The sequence below is a fragment of the Podarcis muralis genome, chromosome 3, assembly GCF_964188315.1.
Source record: "Podarcis muralis chromosome 3, rPodMur119.hap1.1, whole genome shotgun sequence".
Classification (NCBI taxonomy): Eukaryota; Metazoa; Chordata; class Lepidosauria; order Squamata; family Lacertidae; genus Podarcis; species Podarcis muralis.
This window is the reverse complement of record NC_135657.1, coordinates 89,246,978-89,268,459: the sequence shown is the minus strand read 5'-3', so window position 1 is coordinate 89,268,459 and position 21,482 is coordinate 89,246,978.

Here is a 21,482-nt window from a genome sequence, read left to right as displayed (position 1 = left end):
AGCTAAGTCCGTTAATTTTAACACCCATTCTTCCATTGTTGGTGGTGATTAGCTTTTCCATCTTTGTGCATCTCCAGGCCATCTTTCATAAAATTCTGATTTCCTTCACTTCCCTATTCAAGGTAAGGTTGCATCCAGATATGGTGGAGAGGAGATACCATAAGTTGGGATCTCCTGGTAAGATCTCTGGGTGCTTTTTCAGGAGTCCAGCAAAACTTCCTGCTTCCCAGTGCCTTAGCGATAGGCACAACAACAAAACAACTTCTCCTCCTAAATTAAACTACTGAACTTAAGAAAGCTGAAGAGGAGTGTGTACTTTAAGTTCTGGTACTGAAAAGAAATTCCTAGGCTTAGGATATGCTTAGAAGCATTCAGGTTGTTTTTTTTTTAAATTATTCTAACTGAATGATTCTTGTATCTGTCTCTGGTTGGTGGATATTAAAGGTAAAGGGACCCCTGACCTTTAGGTCCAGTCATGGACGACTTGGGGGCTGCGGCGCTCATCTTGCTTTATTGGCCGAGGGAGCCGGCATACAGCTTCCGGGTCATGTGGCCAGCATGACTAAGGGTATTCTGAGGACATGAAGTGCCCATGTCTGTTGCACTCAGATGGGTGTTTTATTGTGAAATCGGTCCTCTTATGTGCAAGGTTTTTGGCGGCATCAAAACAACATAATTGACATGAAAATAGCAGCCTGTATTTCCCTTCCCCAAGATTTAATTTAGATTTACTGCTTTCCTTTCCATGGAAAATCCATTTTAAAGAAGTTGTCGATTATCTGTTTGGGATATCTGACCCATCTGCAATGCTACACCCCAGATTGGAAGCACCATTAATCATACAAAGCAGTATGAGAAGAATCGAGGGTGTACAGACCCAATTGGAAATGAATTTGTTCTGGATGCAGAGCCTCTCCCTCACAGCTGATTCATCACAGGTGACTCAGTTCTGATCTGACTGCAATTTAATATCCGGGCTAGTTAACATCCTGCATCACTATCTTAAAGCCATCTTTTTTTATATATGCAGTTGAAATACTAATGGCGAACCTTTTCATATGTGGCCAAAACAGAAGACATGGAGGTAATATTCTACCCAATCAAAGCCTCACACAGCCTAGGGAGTTTAAACTGAGCTGGGAGAGACACAATTTGGAATTATGAGTCTCAGAAATAAATGGCAAGAGCATAAATAGAGTGCATCTGCTTCCCCAATGACAAATCATTGCTTCTGTTTACTAAGGTGATTCCACAATAGTATTTTCAGTCCAAAATATAAACTCATTGGGTTGAATCCAGTGCTAATCCTGCTCAGAGCAGACCCACTTACATTAATGAATGTGACTAACTTAGCTTCGTTCATTTTCTAGGGTAGAAACCTTCATTGTCAGCCAGCTACATGGAACACAGAATGACTGCTACTCCTTTACCACAATGCCAAGAACTGCCCCCCCCCCCCCGAATCTAATGGCTTTAGCATCACCATATAGTAATCAGTGTCATGTTAAGGAAATCAAGCCAGTATTTTATGTGTTCCATTTCACCAGAGCCTATAGCATTTCAGCTGAAGTTTTAACACACAAACAAAGTTGCAGGGTCAAAAAGAAAATACATGTCCCAGCATGTCTTTGAAGAAAGAAAGAAAAGAAAGACTGCCTTTCTTATTTTCTCTCCCCTTCCCTCTTGTTACGGAAAAATCTGGGTGCGAGGCTGCTCTGCCACCCAGCTCATCGGACTAAGTCCGTGGGTCCCTGCGGAAGAAAATGAGCTCAGCCGGACGCAGGAGCAAACTGTAGAAGATCCAAGTTTATTGCGCAACAGGTTCAAGGCGAGATTGAACCCCGAGAATGGGGCGACATAGACTTTTAAAAGTTCCCTCCAAGTCCCAGAATACAGTGCACGAAACGTCATGAATACATTTTGGGAAGGTTGGGTTTCATGGATTACATCATGAATATATTACACACGTCATGAATATGTTTACAGAGAGGTGGGGTTACACTGATTAACATTTAAGACAAGGGAGGGGGGAATGTGCAGAGTGAGGGATATACATAAATAAACATTTCTTGAGTACCGGTGGTGGCAGGACAATGGGACAGTGATATGCATCGTCTGCCACCTGGTATTGCCCGGAGGAAGGGTTAGGCAGGACGATCTGACAGGATTAAGAAGTTCCTGTGTACGTGACTTGTCGTCTTGAAGATTATGGAGTCCAGAGGCAACTGAGTTGAATGTCACCAGGATGGAGAAAATCGGAGTTGTGGTTGATTTTATATCAATTTCTAAAGGTTTCAATGCTTTCCAGACTCACGTTAGGAATAGGGCGAGAGAAAGGCATAGGAAAGATGGGGCTTATTCCGCCCGCGTGAAGACAGGAAAGAGAGCCTTTTATTTACAAGGCAGGGGTACAGTGTGGTGCCTATGCAATGGTGCGGGGGCTGAGGGTTCGAGGCCGGCTGGGCACTGCAGGGGCCATCGCCTCGGACCCCTTCAGGGAGCGGTAGGGAAGGCTCGGACCCCTTCAGGGAGCGGTAGGGAAGGATGGGTACCCCCCCCCCTGTTCCTTCCGTATCAGTCCCCCATTCGGAGATAGATTTGCATTAAAGTTCTGCAAGAACTTGCAAATCTTTTCTCCGCACCCTAAATCTCGGTGAATGTAGGGGTGCCCTGTGAGTGGGAATAGGCTCTAATGGAAAAGGAGGTGGGTGGGCAGCAAAAGAGGGAACAACACAGGAACAACACGGACGAATAAAATTACTTGTGGCACCCTAGCTCTTTCAAACACTTTCAATAGTGGTGTATGCTTTACATTTAGCAGGAAGGTCCACTACTGACTGAAAAAATGCAGTTTGCTTTTCAGTCCCACCGTTTTTGTGTTTTCAGGTGTCAAGCTAGCTCTTCTATGGTCTCACACCGGCATAGTGGTACAGTAACACATCCTGCTGAATCCCCTCAGGGCTTTCATTTAACCATGTCGCCTGGCACCCACCATAGCTGGCACAGGCTCGGACACATCATGAGGGATATGTCTTCGCCTTGGTCTTTCTATGGGTTTTTTCATTATTGCAGGCTCTGGTCTCGCACTCCTGGAAAATTGTCCACTTGCTCTTAAAGGACCAAAAGCTAGTTGCAGCCTGGATACACGTGCCCAATTCCAGTAGAGTCCAATTTGAATTTATCTTGCCCCGTGGTTCTCAACTTTTCAAAACCAATATGTTAAAACCAAAGCCATTCTTAAGGGGCATTTGTCCAAATGAGTCAATTTAACTCTATAAGGGACCATTCTTGCTACATCAAGGCATATACAATTTTCTTGTTACCAATAATAATATTACGTATGGTAGTCGTGTCCTCAAATAAATAAATAAAATTTGGGACATGATCTACACCCAATTTCATCTGGCATCCTAATTAAAACATCTCAAATAATAATAAGGAGTGTTGCTTCAAATCTATCTGATAAAATATGGTTCCGATAATAATACTTGGTTGGGGTAGATTAATTTCGCAGCTATAGATGAAAACCAAGATTAATAAGTAAATAAATGCAGAACAATTGCTACTTGAAGACAGTACTGAATCTGCAAGAGATGCAGGGAAATCATAGAAAAGATTTGAAATAGTTTTCTGGAACAGAAAGAAAGAAATAGTAAAATCTGGGAACTTCATGTATAGGAAAACATTAAATACATAAATAAATAGGTAGGGAAGGTTGGACTCTGCAGAGTGCCAGGTGGGACAAGGAAATATGATCATCAGTTGACTTAATCTAAATATAGTGTGCTCTATTGGAAAGCATTGTAATATATGGGAATCCTCCATGAAAACTTGGGTGTAAGCCATATCCTTCTGCTGTTCATAGTTATGTATCCTACATTATACAGAAACAATTACACACAGAAATTTTCTTTGTGGAGATAACACATTATCAGACACACTTCAGCATTCCTACATAATAACACATAATACCCAAAACGTACAAATTATTAATTCTACACTATATCTTGAGGCAATAATGTGATCTTGAGGCAATTCTTGCTGCTTTTACATGTATTTCCAAACTTGGCGCAAGGGCATTTCCTTCAAAATCTAATTAGTCAGTTTCTCAAGTCTTTTATGGGAAGAAATTGTTGTGGCCACTGTGATGCATTGGCAGGTTGCTTAGCTGGTGAGGAGATGGTCTTAGTATTTTGGTCTCCCGCAAAGCATCCTTTGGAAATAGGCCTGTAGGATCTGAAGACATAATTAGTTGTTGTTTTTTCCTTCTTTTCTTTTTTTAAGGAGGAAGATAATAGTCAAGAAAGGAGAGAATATTCTGAAATTTTCTTCTTGGGATGCTGTAAATACAAACTCATAGTTAAGCATTTTATCTATTTGAATATTATGATCATTTACATTTAATTTCCTTCACTTAGTTTGGCTGTGGAAGAAACGAAGGGACAAAACCTTTGTTAATCTGAACACAATTGGCAAATTGTTAAACATTTTGCTTATGTGGGTCCGAATTCTCTTCACTATCCTGTTTGAAAGGGAAATTTTTATTTCCTGTGAAAATCTGTCAGGAATGCTGTTCCTATAATGCATAGGTATATAGTATTCACAAAACCAGACGAGATAAAAGACAAGCTCAGTGGGAAAACTGTGAAAAGAATTTTGCATGTTAGATTGGGAAACTGCTCAAGAGAGGAACTCACAGTGGGAGTGCTTTGATATTTACCTGTGAAAAGAATTTGGCATGTTAAGATTTGAAACTTGGCAACCTCTTGACTTTTGAGGGTTCAGTACCTACTCTTTTGTCTTACCTAGCTCCGGGAGGGTGATTTCCCTCAATGGTTTTTTACATAAGGAAATTTGGATAGGTTTTTTTTTCTTGCAGTACTTGCTCTCCAAACCTCCTCTTCCCCCCCTTCTTTCCCTCCTCCTCTCTCTCTCTCTCTCTTCAAACTGATCTAGCCTCTGTGCATGTGCAGAGTTCATGTCTCAGCAAACCTGTTATACTATTGAAATGTTGCATCCTTTGGCTAAATTACCATTTGAATAAGGGAAGGGAAGGGTATGGAGTAGATTTAAAAAATAGGGTTAGATTTTAAAGCAAAAAAGAGAAACTCAGCAATTCAAGTATTCACCAAAGCTAGCAATTTCAGCCCAAGCAAAGGGACTGCTTCCTTTATGTACAGGAAAGGGCTATCATTATTGGTCATTTTATCTGGTCATTCGCGGAACAATCAACCGCTCTCTTATTTATGAGTAAAAATGGCCAGTCAGAATGCATAGGATTTTAAACATTCTCAGTCAGTTCAGCCTTACCATTCGCAGACAAATTTTTCTCCTGCCCTTTATTTACAGGATTGGTCAAGGCTAATTCTACTTGATTATTCATTTGTATGTGCTTAAACTTTGAGTGGACTTTTAAGTCTGATTTTTGTAAATAATAGACAAAACGATAAACACTGTAATCACTTAAATGCCTGATATCACCAGTTCTGCTTCAAACATCATGGCTTCACCTCACACCTTTTAAAAAAACAAAGAGCAAATCTGGGCTGAATTTCAACTCATCAGCCACAAATTGGGAAAGTTGAAAGGGACCTGGGGTCATCTAGTCCAACCCTAAAATACAGGGTTCATAGCAAGATTTGTACTACCAGAAACACACACATACTTATGTACACAGACACAACTGGGGAAGAGATCACAAGCCATGCGCCTATCACAAACCATGCGCCTATTATGTACTAAGGAAGAGGAAAATAAAAGTACCCAACTAGTTTGAGTGAGAGTTTACTTCCTTAGACTAAAGAGTGAAAGTTCCTAGATAAATTATCTTTAAAGACTGAAGTGAACATTTTTCCTAAGATAGGGAGAGGATCTCTTATAAAGCATAGTTTAAACAGCCATAGATTTGATTTAAAGGAATACAAGAGTGAACAATTTTCCTGAACTTGCAGAGGAATAGTAAGCCTAATCTATGCCCCCCCACCTTTGCAGTTTCCTTTAAAGGAAGCTTACTCGGGAGTAAATTTACCTGGCACAGAATAAGAAGGAGAAGGGAAAAAACCTGAAAGAGACAGAATGAAACAAGGGGGGCATTTTCTAAGAAAAGAGGCCAGGACGTCTTATAGAGACTGATATCAGGAGCTTTACAATAACTCTTCTGTCCAACCAAATCAAAGTTAAAACTGGACTCACATAATTTTCTTAGAAGGAACACCATACCTTCATAGGCATATGCTTAATGAAGTACATACACTGCATTTTAGCTTGAGAGAGCAGTTGGCTCAACTAGGCTTTTGCAGCAGAAACATTTGGTTATCAGCACCTTCCAAAATAAGACGGTAGACTCACGATCTCAAAAGTTGGAGCAAAGCAAGAGGTGGGGTAAACATTTGCACACTTCATTCTCATCTTGTCTTATTTAGGACTGCTAAGATCCAGCATGGCTTCCTTAGATTTAACTTTTGAAGCAAGCTTGCAGTTTAAACTATGCACACTTAAGAAAGGCAGTCTGCCAGAGACAGAAGGAACAGACAACACACATAACAGACAACATGTAAACATACATATTCTCATATATGTATTAACAGACAGCACACATAACAGACAACATGTAAACATATATATTCTCATCCTTTAGTTGGTTATTGCAAGGAGTTGGGCCACTACCTTTGGCTTCATTAAGTGAAATTAGTAGGAAGGTCCCACATGGTTTTATGAGCCTCCTTGCCTCTTCAAACACACCACCAGTTAATCAAACTGGTAGGGCTCACAACGCTTGGTTGACGGGGTACCCCTTTATGTTTCACGCGTGTCTAGACAGAAAGAGGGAAAGAGAAGGGGTCGGTGAGGATTGGTAGGTCTAGGAGATTGGTATACTTAACATGAGGATTTATAGGAAAAGAGGGGTCATCAGTCGCTTGGCAACTTTCTGAGAGAGTTTTTAAAGAGCTCTAGCTATCCGGTATTTCATATTTCCTTCCGATTTCCTTAATCAATAACCTGGGGTCCCTTTCCACTCTGCCGATCCCGCCCAATTCCTCATGGGCTATCCCTCCTGGCAACCTCCTTATCTATCGTCACAATCTCAGGAAAAGGGGCCCTACTGGACGCCCGCGCCGTGCGGTGCCAGATCGGGTGATCCCTGGATAGAACTTCGAACTGAAAATCCCCCTTGCTTTTGGAAGCGGGCTCACGCACGATACACGTGTTACGTGGCTCCGACCAGTGCGGCTGGGATTGGGATAGAAAGCAAGACCACTTCCTGCCCCCTAGGAAGGACGCTCGGGAAGATCGGAAAAAGAGCTCCAACCCCTTGCTTTCAACTGGGATGCCCGTTGCGGAGAGTCGGCTATCTTTCAAGTCGGGTCTCTCCGTCTTACTTTCGGGCTCCCAATTGGTGCGGCTGGCTGGAGATTTAAGGAAAAGAGATAGAGCTCAGAACCCCCCTTTCGGGTTGAGCAGCGGTCCACGGTCTCTCTCACCACTTGGACCAAGAGACAGGCGAGAAGGAGCGATAGAGAGGAGGGCAGAGAATTCAGTTGCCAGGAGACTTCCACCCCCTTCCCACCAGTGCACTGGATTTTTCCTTTTCCTTATACTCACGCGTCTTCTATGATGATCCCGGGATCGATGAATAAGCCGGCTGGATCCCTCTTTTGCTCCCCGGCTGAACTCCTAGGGCTTTCGATTACCGCCCGGGAGATGGCTGGGGGTCCAAAAGGGTCTTCCCAGGCAAAATGGCCCGGAGCCGGCTGAAGATTTCGGGGCCCCCAGTCAGCAGCTCGGGAGAACCGCAAGCCCCACGTTGGGCGCCAACTGTTACGGAAAAATCTGGGTGCGAGGCTGCTCTGCCACCCAGCTCATCGGACTAAGTCCGTGGGTCCCTGCGGAAGAAAATGAGCTCAGCCGGACGCAGGAGCAAACTGTAGAAGATCCAAGTTTATTGCGCAACAGGTTCAAGGCGAGATTGAACCCCGAGAATGGGGCGACATAGACTTTTAAAAGTTCCCTCCAAGTCCCAGAATACAGTGCACGAAACGTCATGAATACATTTTGGGAAGGTTGGGTTTCATGGATTACATCATGAATATATTACACACGTCATGAATATGTTTACAGAGAGGTGGGGTTACACTGATTAACATTTAAGACAAGGGAGGGGGGAATGTGCAGAGTGAGGGATATACATAAATAAACATTTCTTGAGTACCGGTGGTGGCAGGACAATGGGACAGTGATATGCATCGTCTGCCACCTGGTATTGCCCGGAGGAAGGGTTAGGCAGGACGATCTGACAGGATTAAGAAGTTCCTGTGTACGTGACTTGTCGTCTTGAAGATTATGGAGGTAGGGGTAGCAACATGGAGTCCAGAGGCAACTGAGTTGAATGTCACCAGGATGGAGAAAATCGGAGTTGTGGTTGATTTTATATCAATTTCTAAAGGTTTCAATGCTTTCCAGACTCACGTTAGGAATAGGGCGAGAGAAAGGCATAGGAAAGATGGGGCTTATTCCGCCCGCGTGAAGACAGGAAAGAGAGCCTTTTATTTACAAGGCAGGGGTACAGTGTGGTGCCTATGCAATGGTGCGGGGGCTGAGGGTTCGAGGCCGGCTGGGCACTGCAGGGGCCATCGCCTCGGACCCCTTCAGGGAGCGGTAGGGAAGGCTCGGACCCCTTCAGGGAGCGGTAGGGAAGGATGGGTACCCCCCCCCCTGTTCCTTCCGTATCACTCTCCTCTTAGCATAGTCATGCTGTCTTCATAATTCCATCAGCTTTTAAACTGCTCCAGGAAACGCGTCAGAGAAACGTGTGTTTTTTTAACAGCTCGTCACCCCATCTATTAAAATAAATGTGTGTAAATAAATAAACAAGTATAAAACCACAACCCATTTATTTTACAAACCTGAGACTCACAGTGTGTCCACGGAAACTCACATCAATAGTGAAAAGAAGTACCGTATTTTATGCTCTATTAGATGCACTGGACGATAGGACGCACCTAGTTTTTAGGGGAGGAAAACAAGAAATAAGGAAACAACGCAATGCATCCTGAGCTAAGAGAGAGCGCTCCTCCATCTTCACTCAGGGGCTTTGCGGGGCTATCCCTGAAGCCAGGAGAGCAAGCGGGATTGGTGCTCACCGATCCCTCTTGCCCTCCTGGCTTCAGCGAAAGCAAGCCTACTGGCTTTCCTCCTGCAAGAGCAGTGCGCTCTTTAAAGGGAGTGCGGCTCTTGAGGGCTTTTCTGGGAGGTGGGGGAAGGGACAGAGCCGTGTGCTCTGTCCCTTCCCCCACCTCCCGCAAAAGCCAGGGATAGCCGCACGAAGCCTCCGCAGGGCAGTGGGATGAAGGCTCCCCGCTGCCCTGCGGAGGCTTCGCGCAGCTAAGTCAGAAGCTAGAACAGCTAGAGGGAGCACTCCCGGCCGAGAGAGGCTGCGCGTGGCTAAGCCATAAGCCAAGACAGCCAGCAGGATCGATCCCGCTTGCTATCCTGGCTTCTTGTTTAGCCGCGTGCAGCCTCTCCCGGGCAAGGGAAGCCTTCATCTCCTGCCCAGGAGAGGCTGCGCGTGGCTAAGGCTCCTCCAAGAGCCGCACTCCCTTTAAAGAGCGTGCGGAGTGTGTGTTCGGCTCTTTAAAGGGAGCGCTGAGCAGAGCCTCCCGCCTGCATTCACTCCATAAGATGCACACACATTTCCCCTTACTTTTTAGGAGGGGAAAAGTGCATCTTCTAGAGCGAAAAATACTGTAATAAAGAATCAGACAACAAGACTGGCCGGGAAAGCTGTGCCCAAGAGCTTTGCTACTGTGTAAGTGTGGCCGTCAAGGAAACATCTCTGGGCATGCTCAGAACAGATGCATTGATTTCTGGGTCTACTAGAAAAGTTAATTTGACTGGATAGCTATCATGACAACATGGAGGGAGGGGGAGAACCAGGGCTAAGAGCCAGTAGCTCCATTAACATACAAATTTACTTCCACATTGTTTTTCTGCCTGGAGAGGGGCTGGGGCTGGGATCTCCTCGCCATAGCAATACTTTTGGACTGAGATTGGCTGACTGGTGCATAAAACAGATTGGCCAGAGAATGGGAGGGAGGGAAGGAGAAATGTTCCCCGTGCTTTTCTAAGGATGTGAGGTACAGGAAAGAGCATGGCTTTGAGATCTGGGGAAACTTTTTTTTTTTAATTGCTTCACATAGTTGCCCGAATGGACTAGCCACTTCACAAGTAGGAGAAATGAAATGTGGAAACAACATGACAAATCTAAATAGTAGAATTCAGCGGTGTCACATTTTAAAGGTATCTTCTCAGTTAACAATATGTACTAATGACATGGCAGCATCTCAGCTGCATGGGGCCCGGATTCTGTGCAGACTGCACAAATCTGCCTCTGGGAAATGGATTCGATTTTTCTTGTTATGTTCTTTTTTGTCATGTGAGGTGTGCTCAAGTGCTGGAATGCTATTGAGAACAGTTAAGTAGTGTGGCTGGGGTATCCTTTCACTATGCTTGCTGAAGTATCCCCAGGAATAGGATATTTTAAAAAAAAATATTCTTGAGCATATGATTGAAAAAGGAGCTTATTAGGAAAACCACATTGTTGAACACGAGATTGAAAAAGAATTTATTAGAGGGCGAAAGGGAAGGGATCCGTCAAATAAACAGGAGACAGCATATACCAGAGAGTACAATTACACAGCGCAGGAGAGCAAAACTTCTTCCTCGATGGCTGGGCATTCAGACACTGGATTTTAAGCAGGGAACAGTGAAGGAATGTAGCATGAGCAGAGGTGGAGTTGCACATCACCAGTGGCAACAGAACAAAACATGTATGGGGAGATGCCAAAGCAATTTTGGGTCTCCTTGCAGTACAAACACAAATATTTCTGAATGGGTATAGCATGAGAAGCGTCCCTCTTCCAACATTTTTAATTTAATGTTTTATTTCACAATATTAAAACCATATGTTTATTTTACAGAGAAATATCCCTCTAACTTGGAACCCTTAGGCTATGTGCACGACGGTGTCTTAACATGCTACATGGGCAAGATTTCCTTAAGATGAAACGACAAAGATTTTTGTTTTAAAAGAAGGGCGATTGAAAGGTGCTTGCTAACTAAGCCTGAGAAACAGTTTGCCTCAAGCTTATGCTAAATCAACACCCAGCCAGCTATGAAGATCACTGGGTGGCCTTGGTGTGGTGACTCTCACAGCCTAACTTAATGCAGAAAAATTTTGCAAGGATAAAATAGGGGGAGAGAACCACATACCGTATTTTTTGCTCTATAAGACTCACTTTTTCCCTCCTAAAAAGTAAGGGGAAATGTGTGTGCGTCTTATGGAGCGAATGCAGGCTGCACAGCTATCCCAGAAGCCAGAAGAGCAAGAGGGATCGCTGCTTTCGCTACGCAGTGATCCCTCTTGTTGTTCTGGCTTCTGAGAGTCAGAATATTTTTTTCCTTGTTTTCCTCCTCCAAAAACTAGGTGTGTCTTATGGTCTGGTGCGTCTTATAGAACGAAAAATACGGTACATAGTGGCAGGATATCAGTGAAATAAACAAGCAAATTGTGCTCTCTTTGTTGAAATAGTCACCATTTGAGAGCAGCTTAATTCGCCTGAAAAGATAACTAGCTTTTGAGCTCGTCATTCTACTGCAGACTATTGCTTTGCATCGACCCATTTGCAAGTGTGTAAATATTAGTAAAACCATATATTGTACAGCCATTTGCCAGTTCAACAGCAGCTTTTGACCCTATGGACAATGGAGGACTAGGGAAGTTTTTGGAGTGCTTCGCCACACCCCTGGGTTTGCATGAAGTCAGGGTGTGGTTGGGGAGCAAAAGAGAAGTTAGGTTTGCACAAAAACAGTGTCCATGTGAAAAGAGAGAGACACTGAGAGGGAAAAGACAGTTGTTTGGAACAATGGGAGAGATCTGAATAGACTGGGAAAGGAGAAACCTAGATGAGTCATTTGGAGGGGGGAGGTTTTAACAAAGAGAAATAATGGAGATAGCTACAACACAGAAGTCAACACCAAAAAGTGAACACGACAAAGCCTTTCTGAACTCCCTTCTCGCTGTACAGTGCTCAGATCTCGTTTTAAGAAGTTTGGTCTTAAAGGTCTAGTTATTTTAAAGATACGGAGTAGCAACTATTTGTTTTTGCGTGTTATGAAATGTTGGAAAATGTTTCTTGATACTCGCACAGTTGTCTGTAAATTTGATTGATATCCATACTGGTCTTGGTTTATATTTTATTGCTATTATGTATGATGTGTTTGCTTCTGCTTCTTATGGATTAAACAAATGTATGATTCAAAGAAAGGCATAAAAGATCTGTCAGGCAGCAGCAGAAGCAGCAGCAGCAGCAGCAGCAGCATGCATTGTATTGCCAGGTGTGTCGAGAATGAGTTGCTTCTGTCATTTGCTGGCGCCCATTCTAGGGGCGGGGACCAAACTCTGTATTTTCTTCTTGGTTCCCCCACCCAGTCCCACCCATGTTTTTGTTGTAAATTGATACAAAGCAGCAGTGCTTTTTCTCCTAGAAAAATAGGTGCCGGTACTCGCCATGAAGTTGTTACAGTAAGTGCCAGAAACTCCAGTGGGTGCAGAATGCTGCGGCGAGACTCCTTACAGGGTCCTCGCTGCGGGATCACATTCACCCGGTGCTATACCAGCTGCACTGGCTCTCGGTGGAGTACAGGATCAGGTTTAAGGTGCTGGTTTTAACCTTTAAAGCCCTATATGGCCTAGGACCCTCGTACCTACGAGACCGCCTCTCCTGGTATGTCCCACAGAGGACCTTACGGTCTTCAAATAAAAACATCTTGGAGGTCCCAGGCCACAGAGAGGTTAGGCTGGCCTCAACCAGAGCCAGGGCTTTTTTGGCTGTGGCTCCGATCTGGTGGAACGCTCTGTCACAAGAGACTAGGTCCCTGTGGGACTTGACATCTTTCCGCAGGGCCTGCAAGACAGAGCTGTTCCTCCAGGCCTTTGGCCAGGGCACAGCCTGACCCCCTCCTTTGGCAATCTTCACAGAACTCTAGCCCAATGGTTGTCATTAATCTGATTTGAATTGATTTTATAATGAAATGATTTTAGTATATTGTATCATTTTACTACGGGACACGGGTGGCGCTGTGGGTTAAAGCCTCAGCTCCTAGGACTTGCCGATCGAAAGGTCGGTGGTTCGAATCCCCGCGGCGGGGTGCGCTCCTGTCGCTCGGTCCCAGCGCCTGCCAACCTAGCAGTTCGAAAGCACCCCCGGGTGCAAGTAGATAAATAGGGACCGCTTACTAGCGGGAAGGTAAACGGCGTTCCGTGTGCTGCGCTGGCTCGCCAGATGCAGCTTGTCACGCTGGCCACGTGACCCGGAAGTGTCTGCGGACAGCGCTGGCCCCCGGCCTATAGAGTGAGATGGGCGCACAACCCTAGAGTCTGTCAAGACTGGCCCGTACGGGCAGGGGTACCTTTACCTTTTACCTTTATCATTTTACTGTTGTTAGCCACTCTGAGCCCGGCTTCGGCTGGGGAGGGCGGGATATAAATAAAAAATATTATTATTATTATTATTATTATTATTATTATTATTACTACAACAAAAAAGAGGTGCCAGTACCATGTACCCTTGCATATCCCCTGAAAAGAAGCACTGCAAGGCAGACTTTCACTATATCCTTGCTCTGAATAGTGACACCATCAATGTTGCTCGAGGCGGGCAGCTTACCGTATTTTTCTGTGTATAGCACCCACCCCATGTATAAGACGACCCCTATTATTTTAGACCACGACAAAAAAAAATTGGGGGGACATTGCCCAGGCCTGGCCGCAGCAACCAATCACATGCTGCCAAGCTCCTGTGGCTGCTGCCACCAATCGCACGTCCCCCCTCTGCTATCTGTATATAAGATGATCCCCAATCTTTGCCTTTTATTTCTAAGGAAATAATGTTGTCCTATACACGGAATTATACAGTAATTCCTGGCCTACGCCTGCCCAAGGAGCAGTTGGCCCGGTCACACTGTACAACAACAGAGCGCAAGATAGAGAACCCGACTTAAAGAGCACCCCTCGCCCACTTACTTGCAGACAGTGCTTTTTTCTTTTAAAAAAATGCTTAGGGGTGCTCTCATTCTCTCTGAGACTCAGGAAACACCGTGAAAGGAAATGAGGCTGCCATCAGGGGTAGCAACGGAACTGACAATTCACCGTGCTAGAGAATAAACTTAAAAATTTAAATGTTTGCTTTCTTCTCCCGTTAGATTCACAAAATGTTTAGGGGTACCCTCTGTGTACCCCTAGGGAAAAAAAAACTGCCTGCAGACATGGTCTGTCTCCATCAGCTATAAATTGCCTCCTGTCAACCCAACAGGGGTACTTTACAAACCTGCTACTGTGCTTTTTAAGCAGCAGTCTAGTTATTTTTTTCACTGTGAGTGGCTTAGTTCGTTTTCTGATTTCTTAAGGCTGAAATGAGTGGAGGTGCTCTTAGCTGGGATTCCCAAAGAAAGGCTGTTCAATGGGCTAACAACCAACCCTTGATGTCTCTTCCCACTCTCTCATACACCCCATAAAGGAAAAAGAAAAATGTGTCCAGCTTCTGCTCAACAATTTCCATTATTCTCTGACTTCCCCTATACTGATCTGTCACCAACAAACTTGAAACCCTCGTGATCACTTGCCAGATCAAAGAGGGTCGGCTAATTACCAGGGCGGTCTGGCAGATGACATCATCACTCATGCTCTGAAAAAGTTCTAGAGCTGTTGTCCCTCTCCACTACGCCATTGCTTTTGAGACCACTGTTAGGAGCTCCATAACATTCTCCTCCATTCCAAATCGGAAAGGCATTTCTTTAATAGTGGCCTTCCAGATGGGTGTTTATTGTGGGACAGTAATAATTGGACGCAGGTGGCACTGTGGGTTAAACCACAGAGCCTAGGACTTGCTGATCAGAAGGTCGGCGGTTCGAATCCCCGCAACGGAGTGAGCTCCTGTTGCTTGGTCCCTGCTCCTGCCCACCTAGCAGTTCGAAAGCACGTCAAAGTGCAAGTAGATAAATAGGTACCGCTCCGGCGGGAAGGTAAACGGCATTTCTGTGCGCTGCTCTGGTTCGCCAGCAGCGGCTTAGTCATGCTGGTCACATGACCCGAAAGCTGTACTCCGGCTCCCACGGCCAATAAAGCGAGATGAGCGCCGCAGCCCCAGAGTCGGTCATGACTGGACCTAATGGTCAGGGGTCCCTTTACCTTTAAATAATAAATAATAATAATAATAATAATAATAATAATAATAATAATAATAGATTATTTATACCCCGTCCTTCTGGCTGGGTTTCTCCTGGGTGGCTTCCAACAAAATATTAAAAATACAATAAAACATCAGATATTAAATCTTCCCTAAACAGGGCTGCCTTTAGATGTGTTCTAAATGTCAGATAGTTGTTTATTTCCTTGACATCTGATGGGAGGGCGTTCCACAGGGTGGGCGCCACCACTGAGAAGGCACTTTGTCTGGTGCTCCTCATAAATGCAGGGGTTTTTTTTTGCAGAGGGCACATGACGTTGTTGGCATCCAAATGCCAGCCCATAATCGCTGCCCTATTTAATCCATATTTCCCTTCTCCGGGAAAATGCCAGTAAGTGTAAAAGGAAAATCAGTTTATCAGCGACCCACTTTCACTGATAAGCTCCCATTTGGAAACACCCATAAAAACCATAAACCACTTTAACAGAACCCAGAGCTGTTGACTTCTCTGGATGCAACTTCCCTGAGTGTGGCTGGGGACGGGACGACTTTCCTCTCGCCTCACTGGGGTTGCTGTAGCACCCAGGGCACACGGCCTACAAATAATCTATTTGCAGAACAAAAGGAAATGGGTCCAACATATTTCCTCTGTCATCTGATATCTCAGAGACAGATTGAAGGCTGGGATTTGCAGTGGTTTTCCCTTTGTTTTCCTGTTGAATTCATTATATAAGAGGCTTTTGTTTGACGTGGGCCCAGCCTTCTCTCCCCATTTAGCAATCCCTCTGTGGTTTGGATTTGTAGAATAGGACCCACTGGGGACTGTTAATGCTGATAAGCTCCCTTGTATTTCAGCTGGTGGTTCGGTAACATGACTGCTCACATGGTGGTGAGAATAATGGCACACAGTCCTAAATGAGGCTCCATTTTGGGGTAGCTGTCATCTTAGGAACAGCCTCTGCATCACTCTCTTGCACTCCCAGGAACGCATGCATGTGTTCCACCCATGAGATCTGTGTCACATGAGAGAAAGTGACTGATGGGCACTCTGAAAACCGGTGTCTGCTTTTCTTTTAGCATTCTTCCCCTTGATATTATAGCATTCATTTCAATGAATCCTGGAGCACATGTAATAAAAGTGATCCTTAAAGGTTTGGGAAGGATCATCGCTCAGCGGCAGAGTATATACCCTTGTGTGCAGCAGGTCCCGAGTTCAGTCTGGAACCGTCACTTAAATGGGAAAAAGAACTCAGAAAACTGCGGCCAATCAAAGTTTGGATTTGATATCCCGCTTTATCACTACCCGAAGTAGTCTCAAAGCGGCTAACATTCTCCTTTCCCTTCCTCCCCCACAACAAACACTCTGTGAGGTGAGTGGGGCTGAGAGACTTCAGAGAAGTGTGACTAGCCCAAGGTCACCCAGCAGCTGCATGTGGAGGAGCGGGGAATCGAACCTGGTTCACCAGATTACAAGACTACTGCTCTTAACCACTACACCACACTGGTTGATATTGGGCTAACTGGACAAACCTCCTCCTTCTAAGTCAGTTGGTTGCTACAATGATTTGTGAAATTCAGCACAACCTCTCCCTGAATTTGAAATCAGTTTGAACTTACAGAAGCATGCTTCACCTGGCTGATTAACTCTTGCAGCCAAAAGGTGTGCTGCATTACTTGCACGAACAGAGCTCACGTGGCTAATCCCACAAATGAAGGTTTAGGTCAGATCAAAGCTAATGACAGATTGAATGTACAAGGAGGAGAGTGACTTGGATGAGTGATACGCCTCCCTCGCTTCTCATCTGGGGTGAAAAACAGTTAAACTTTTGAGAACCAAGACCCAGTGAAAAAGGACTCCCCGCCCCCACTGCCAATACTCCTTCTGCTGGTTGTTACTGCAAACTACGGACCCTCCACGTGTCCCTATCTTCCAGGGACAGTTCTGGATTTACAGAAGCTGTCCTGGTTTCTGATTTGATTCTGGAATGTCCTGCTTTTCCGTTGGATGTCCCTATTTCCATCGGGGGAAATGCTGGAGCGTATGGTAGGACATCCCTATTTTAATCAGATAAATATTGGAGTTATGCGACTCCTGAGCTAAGGAGATGAGTAACTATACAACCTTTAGAAGACATCTGAAGGCAGTCCTGTATAGGCAGCGGCATAGTGTGGGTTGTCAGCACCCGGGGCAAGGCAAGTAATTTGCGCCCCCTAACCCCTAACCTGCCGCCACTGCCAATTTCTTCTTGCTGCTGCCTGGGCTGGGGTATTTACGGCAAGGTAGCCACGGCAGAGGCGGCGGGTCCGTGTCAGGTGATCTGAGGCGAGTTGCCGCTGGCGCTGCCGCCCAAATGACGCCGCTTGCCCGGAGGAGGGCAGAGAGGCAAGGAAAATGCAACATGGCCCAGCAGCTGCAACAGCGGCGGCGGGGCTGTGAGGAGGGGCTGCCTGGCGTGCCCTCCGCAGCCCTGACGCGCGGGGACCGCGGCAAGCGCTGAGAGCCGCTGCCAGCTCGTCGGTTCCGCGAGACATGGGGCTCTGCTACAGCCTGCGCCTGAGGCTCTTCGGCGACTCCGGAGGCGGCGAGTGCGCCCCCCCCCAGATGTTGCGCCCGGTGCGCCCGGCCCCCCTGCACCCCCCACGCTATGCCACTGTGTATAGGGAAGGTTTTTTTAAAGCTTAATGTTTTATTATGTTTTTATATATGTTGGAAGCCACTCAGAGTGGTTGGGGCATAAATATTGAAATCGTCATCATCATCTTCATTGGAGAAATGTTGGAGGGTACGATAACTAACTGTACTTGAGAGCCAGCCTAAATTTCCCAAATGAGATCAGTTCAGTGGAATCATACCCAACGTTTCCTCAGGGCCTCAATCCCATCTGGTTGCAGGGCGAGGAGTTCAGAATATTGGCTTGCTATCCAAGTGGATTGTAGAGGAGGGATAAGGATCATAGGATCTCTCGTAGTTGCCTCCCTCGACTTCTGCATCATTCGTAGGAGGTTGTTCTGAAACCAGGCCTATTTAACCTGCCAAATTTGCAAAGGCATGGCCAACTCAGTTTCCCCCCTAAGGCTTAAATTCCACCATAGGATCTAGCCTGCCATGCTAGCAGAGCAGTTAGTTCCAACCCTTCGTGTGCGTGTTTTGTTTTGTTTCTTTGTGGAGCTGATGCTTCCTGTCTCGCCCACTATCCCTGCTTCCTGCTCACTAATTGCCGCCCCAGTGCCTTAACTCCAGGGAATTGCTCAAATGGAATTTCCCCATTCCCACCCCTAGCATCAAACTAGCCTGCACTCTGTACCTCTGGCAACCATTAAATTAATTTGAACGGGAACCAGCAAACCCTAGCAGCATAAATCTTCCATGACTGGTTTTCACATGCCCTGCCTCTGTAATATTAGTTGGGTAGCAGAGGACATAGTGGGTCTTCTTTTGCTGACAAATAAGACCCTTAGGGTCATGTCTGATCTAGCTAGTTTTCTAGCTGCTGTTTTGTCTGTTAAAAAGGAATGGGTTGAATCCCATATGACTGCCTGCCAGCACCATTTAGAATAATGGGGGAGGATAAAGAATGCCAGACTGTGGGCCCTAGATTACTCTCCTTGGGGCTGCCTTCAGAGGCGGACTTTGCCTCTGATTATTCCTGGGCCGCAGCAAGCATGAGTGGAGGACTTTTCTAGGAAGCTGAAACTCCAGTAGGTGTTAAAGCTCTGCAGGGTCTGATTCCAATCTCTAGCTGGAACAGAACCCACAAGGATCTGTGAATCGGATATACAGGGAAGCAGTTGAGGGCAGCTGAGAACAGAAATCGGGGGTATTTGAGTTCAACTGTAGTAAGAGTTGTGGCATTCCGTTGGGCTCTCTGTTTCGTTCTTCAACTTTCCACAGCATCCATTCACAAAGCTTGCAGCCACAAATATGACACAGCATCAGAAGAGAATCTGGAAACAAAACAATAAAGCAAAAAACCAAAACCACCACACCAGCCACCACCAAAGACAAACAAACCACAAAACACCAGCTGAATTCTAGAGCAGGCATAGGCAAACTCGCCCTGCAGATGTTTCGAGACTACAATTCCCATCATCCCTGACCACTGGTCCTATTAGCTAGGGGTGATGGGAGTTGTAGTCCCAAATCATCTGGAGGGCCGAGTTTGCCTATGCCTGTTCTAGAGAGAACTAAAATAAAGCCATCATTTGTGTTTCATTCACTACAAGGAGAGCAGGTAAGCATAAGACTTCAGTCAGCACTGTTTTTTAATGAAGCTGGGAAAGAAGCAAGGGAGATGTTTGATGACAATGTAAATAAGGAGTGGATTTTGAATTATTAAAAATTATTAAATTATTAAAAATTATATATGTTTCAGCAAACTGTTCATGAGAGGACCCTGTAGCCTCCTAGATGTTGTTTGGCTCCCCAGCATAGACAATGTTCAGAGATTATGGGAGTTGGAGTCCAACAATACTTGTAGTGTCACAGATTTCCCAAAGGAGGATTTCTTGGCACAATTTGGTGATTTATACTGTACCTTTTGCTTGCTGCCACCACACCTCGAGACCAACTCATTACATCTGATTAAGAGGCTGGGATGACAAGAATTGATCCTCTGGCACTGGGAGAGCTTTTTAAAAAACCATTCCGTGCTTGGCTTAAAACACTACCATAGAATCATCTTTCAGCACTTATGCCTCATAGCGTCATGAAACCATACATCGGTTAATTATTGCCCTGAGGATCAATGTTTATAATCCTTTCCTTGAAAGAGCTCGCTTGCGTGTTTCAGATCACTAAAACAGATGCCTCAGTCATGACATGCTGCTTGCATAGCAGCTAAGTAGTTCTCATTAGATCACTTATAGGGCAAGTGAATAGAAGCCTCCCTATAGAAACAATGCCAATGCTTTTGCTGCGGACATGTTGCCCATAGTTCTCCTGGCTTTTCGTTAGGGCCTTTGCCTGTGGTAGCTGCCGTCCACAGAGATATTTAGCAGGTGAAACATATCCAGTCATGGAGACAAAGTGCACAACTTTCATGTTTCAGGAGCGTGCATGTGCTGCAATCCTAGGCTTGGCCACAGCTAGCAGCATTGATGCAAAGCTTGTTTATTTAGATTTAAAGTATCGTCTCTCTCTCTCTCTCTCTCTCTCTCTCTCTCTCTTAGTATGTGCTAGCAATGGCTGCTTTGAAATATGAAGTGTAAAGGTAAAGGTACCACTGACCATTAGGTCCAGTCGTGACTGACTCTGGGGTTGCGGCGCTCATCTCGCTTTATTGGCCGAGGGAGCTGGCGTACAGCTTCCGGGTCATGTGGCCAGCATGACTAAACCGCTTCTGGCAAACCAGAGCAGCACATGGAAACGCCGTTTACCTTCCCGCCGGAGCGGTACCTATTTATCTACTTGCACTTTGATGTGCTTTTGAACTGCTAGGTGGGCAGGAGCAGGGACCGAACAACAGGAGCTCACCCCATCACGGGGATTCAAACCGCCAACCTTCTGATCGGCAAGCGCTAGGCTCTGTGGTTTAGACAGTGCCACCCGTGTCCCTAATATGAAGTGTAGCTACCTACATTTCCACCTCTGCATTTCTCAAGTTGTCGTAGTCTGATCATCGATGTAAGGTAGGGCTCAGACAGGCTCCAGACTAGGCTCAGGTTGAAGAAACAGCATCGGTTGTGGGGAGGTCTTGGAGAAAGGAGAAACAGGGGATAGGACTTCCAGGTCAGCAAGATTACAGCTTGCCTACTTTTGCAGTGTGGTTGGGAGGACCTAACAGACTTGCATTGAATTCCTCCAGGAAAAGCAGTGGCTGCTGAGCTAAGCCCTTTGAACTGCCCTGAGACCTGTGGGTATAAGGTATACAAATTTAATAAATAAATAATAAAATAAAGTAAGCTGGTAAACTAAGTGGTGCACCAGCTGCTCTCTTTCACTGCAGTAACAAAGAAGCAGCCACGCCCTACCATCCTAGGTTTAAAGTGGGAGACTTATCTGGCCTCTAAAGAGGGGTGAAGGCAGGTGACACGAAGCCTTGATTTCTTGGCCAGTGGCTTCATAGCGGCAAAGGATGCGATTCACAACCATATCTGTATCAGAGCAATTCCTGTTGAACTTCGTGGCACTTAACTTCCAAGTAAATATGAATAAAATTTGGGGTGTCAGGGTGTGCATAAATTTCAATAATGACCTTCTTAGACTTTCTTTGATCAGTGTTTATTCAGAGCCCAGTGTCC